Source organism: Sorex fumeus, unplaced genomic scaffold (genome assembly GCF_029834395.1).
Source record: "Sorex fumeus unplaced genomic scaffold, SorFum_2.1 ptg000008l, whole genome shotgun sequence".
Taxonomy (NCBI): domain Eukaryota; kingdom Metazoa; phylum Chordata; class Mammalia; order Eulipotyphla; family Soricidae; genus Sorex; species Sorex fumeus.
In genome coordinates, this window is record NW_026606065.1 from 19,898,411 (window position 1) to 19,902,669 (window position 4,259).

The window sequence follows — 4,259 nt, forward strand, 5'->3', positions numbered from 1 at the left end:
TTTCAAGGCTACAAATTCCCTAAGTTGTTTCATGTCCATAAAGTTTTGTATAGTTCTTTTGAGACCGAATAATTAGCTGGACAGAAAATTTTTGGTGAGCTGTTCTTTTCATCGTGTTTACATCCTTCCATATTCTTTTGGTTCATAGGGCACATCTCTTTGATTCCACTGTTCTTCCTGCATTAACATATGCCTCAGAGACCTGGGCCCTACGCAAACAGGATGAGAATGCTATTCAGGTCTCCCAAAGAGGAATCCAAAGAGCTCTGCCTGGATTATCACGTTTCACTCAAATGAGAGAAAAAATCCAGAGTTCCGACATCCCTCGAAGATCAAGAATCAGGGACACTGTCTCATTTGCCAAGGTGTCAAAAATCAGATGGGCTGGTCACATAATGAGATTTAAAGACGACCGCTGGACTAGAGCTGTTATTGACTGGATTCCACGGGATGTCAAAAGACCACGTGGCCGCCCACCTACCAGATGGTCAGACTTCTTCGTGAAGATCATGAACGATCGGTTTGAGGCTCTTCATGATCCCAGAGTGAACAGATGCCATTGGGCTACACTAGCACGCGACAGGGACAAATGGAGACGTTACTGGCGCCCGCTCGAGCAAATCGACGACTAACGGGAAGTTAAATGATTAAGTGATTAAGTTGATTTGTTCAACCCACCTTTGTGTCACCACTTTACGTGATTGCTATATAAACTAGGGCTATAAGCTTGGAGGAGGAGAGTCAGAAGCGAGAGAGCTCAAGTTTCAGAAATCCAAAGTCAGAGCAAGAGGGAGAAAGGCTTCCAGACTGAGGCCCAGGAGAGAAGCAGAGGAGAGACAGGAGTGAAGAGGATTGGCAGCTAAGACCACCCAACCTGGCCCTTGTTTCTTCCTTCATCTGCCCTTGGCCAACAGCCATCCTGACCCAGGCCACACACAGTGGCTCAAGAGCACCAAGTGCGGGCGGTGAGATAGAGCCGTCCAGAGAGCCCGTGAACACACAACCTTCAGCGTGCTAAGATTTTACAGCAGAATACTTAGATTAGCATTGGATTGATGAAGTAAAGCATGGGGATCATGGGAGACAGCTTTATAATTCCACTCCTAATAATCTGTCACTGTCATCCCGATTATTATCGATTACTTGAGTGGGTGCCAATAGCATCTCCTTTTGTTCTAGCCCTGAGATTTCAGCATCTTAAACTTTGTGCTCTCTCTCCGTGGATGCGGCATGCCAGCTGGATGTCCTTGGGCATAATGGTGACGCACTTGGCGTGAAATGTGCAGAGGTTGGTGTCCTCAAAGAGCCCCACCAGGTAGACCTCACATGCCTCCTGCAGTGCCGTGACGGCCTAGCTCTGGGAGTGCAGATCAGTCTTGAAATCCTGTGCCGTCTCGCACACCAGACACTGGAACAGCAGCTGGTGGATCACGTAGCGCCATGCCACGGTGTTGGGCCAGTAGTGGTGTGGCTTCTTCATGCCACCTGTGGCTGGCGTGCTCTTGCGGGCCGCCTTAGTGACCAGCTGCTTGCGGGGTGTCTTTCCGCCGTTAGTTGACGTTCATGCTGTCTGCTTAGTACGAGCCCTCTCACTCTTGCCAGCTCAGCTGGAGACTCCTTCAGGGTTAGGGAAACGAGACCCATTTTAGCTACTGTTGTTGGCATATTTGGTACGTCACGGGTGGCTTGCCAGGCTCTGCTGTGTGGAGTGGATAGCCTTGGTAGCTTGCTGGGCTCTCTGGGGCGGAGATGGAGGTTTCTGGGGTGTCCTTTAATCGTTCCCAGTCTACCAAATGTAAGCTTCTGGTGACCGGCCTGTAGTAACATTTGTACATTGACAACACGTACCTGCCTGCATTTCCGGACAGCACCTGGAGCATCTGTGGCCCCAGGTTGATCTCCTTGAGGTGGATGGAGTGCACCTGGAGGCTGTTGAACAGCTGGCAGAGCAAGATCCCATCGCAAAGGGTCTGTGCCAGGTCGAACACCTGCACCAAGTCCCAAGTCACTTGTTGGTTAGCGGATAGCATCCCACAGTGGACAAATCACCACGTGGGCCACTGTCACTGCTCCACACTCGATGGTGCCATGACTTGGCCCAGCCTGGGGGAGGCGGTGATGCTGCAGCTGCCGCTATGGTCTTTCCTCAACCCACTGATGCCACTCTGTCCCAATCCCACATAGCAGCTGACGATGTCCAGCAGGAACCACGCGCAGAGCCCCAGCGGGGATCACATGCGGTAACTCCACGCCCGTTTCGGTAAACTGCATGTCACTCAGAGCGAGATGGTGAGCCGGGTTTGGGAGTGCGAGGGGTTCTACCAGAGTCAGCACCATCTCACCTCCAGTATTCCACTCCTAATAAGAAATGGAATAATGTCCTAAAGTAAAATAACTTAAGAACTGATCTATGAAAAGCCGATGATAGTAGATTGGAAAACTAGGGGGAATTTGAAGAGGTGTGGGGGGGAGGGGGAAGCTAGGAACAATAATGGAGGGAAACAAGACACTCTAGTGGAGTTGAATGCGTGAGATTTATCATTAACGGTAAGTTGTAAAGCACAGTAATTGGAACAAAAATCCAGAGCTGAGATAGTCACCTATGAGCAGTGCTCACCTGGGGAATGATGACTCTCTTCTCGCACTAGGAAATACAGCCACAATGTTTTGTGGCCAAGACCCAAGTGTGTTTTCAATTTAGTAAGTGCCAGTTTAATACTGATGGTCTGTAATTCCTTTGCCCTCAGTTCCAAGCTACCCTAGGTAACATTTTCTGTCAGATATTGGACTTGTTCCTTTTTCTTGACTCTTTCAGGCTTTCCTTCTCCCTCTCCTTTCTATGGGAATTACCCGCAGCTCTGGTTGTCCACAGTTTTGAGTTTATGCTAATGAATTTTTTTCAGTAAGATCCCTCCATGGTATTCTGGGCTTCATTCAGTTTTTATGTGTTCTTTATGTTGCTCCTGCAGGAGCATTCATAGAACTGTCCCTATTCAGCCATTTTACACTGACACAGTGCCTTAAATAATTTTGAGTCCTTGTAAACAGAGCTGGAGGGATAGGTACTGGATCGCTGTATAAGTGAAACCCAAGCACAAAAATTTGTAAGTCTACAAGTGTACCTCAAGGTGTTTCACTAACAAAAATTTAGAAAATAATGATTTTTAGTCCTTTATTTTGGAGTATATACAATGTATAAAATACGTTTTGGAGTATATATAATGAATAAATATGTTGGAGTATATATAATATAAAAATAAATATAAATATATAAAATATGTTTGGAGTATATATAACATATAAAATGTTCATATCTGCAATGGAAATCTGTATAGGTCCACTTAATCACTTAATCACTTAACTTCCCATTAGTCAGCGATTTGCTCGAGCGGGTGCCAGTAACGTCTCCATTTGTCCCTGTCGTGTGCTAGTGTAGCCCAATGGCATCTGTTCGATCCGGGAACATGAAGGGCCTCAAACCAATCGTTCATGATCTTGACGAAGAAGTCTGACTATCTGGTAGGTGGGCGGCCATGTGGTCTTTTGACATCCTGTGGAATCCAGTCAGTAACAGCTCTAGTCCAGCGGTCGTCTTTAAATCTCATTATGTGACCAACCCATCTGATTTTCGACAACTTGGAAAATGAGACAGCGTCCCTGATTCTTGATCGTCCACGGATGTCAGAACTCCGGATTCTTTCTCTCATTTGAGTGAAACGTGATATTCCAAGCATAGCTCTTTCTATTCTTCTTTGGGAGACCTGAATAGCGTTCTCATCTTGTTTGAGTAGGGCCCAGGTCTCTGAGGCATATGTTAATGCAGGAAGAACAGTGGGATCAAAGAGATGTGCCCGGAGCCGGAGGTTCTTCGTCCTCTTAGCTATTTCTTAGACGCTCTTGAAGGCGTTCCAAGCCGCTCTCTTCCTCCTGAGCAGCTCGGGTGCCAGGTCATTTGTCATGTTGACTTCTCGACCTAGGTACACATAGCTGTTGCATTCAGAGATGGTCGTTCCGTTGAGAGCGAATGGGGTGTCAGGAATGAGGCTCTTTCTCATAAACATTGTCTTCGTAAGATTCAGCTGTAGTCCTACCTTGCCACACTCACGGTCAAAGTCGGCCAGCATTTGTGCTGCTTGGTTGATGTTTGATGTTATTAAAACAATGTCATCAACAAAGCGGAGGTGGTGTAGTTGCCAACCATCTATCTTCACTCCCATTCCTTCCCATTCCAGTCGTCGCATGATGTTCTCCAGGGTGGC

General features: G+C 47.1%; 1 pseudogene; it reads right to left on the reverse strand.

Moving 5' to 3' along the window:
• Positions 1-1,189: 1,189 nt before the first annotated feature.
• Positions 1,190-2,337, reverse strand: LOC130019329 (histone H3.1-like; annotated as a pseudogene).
• Positions 2,338-4,259: the final 1,922 nt, after the last annotated feature.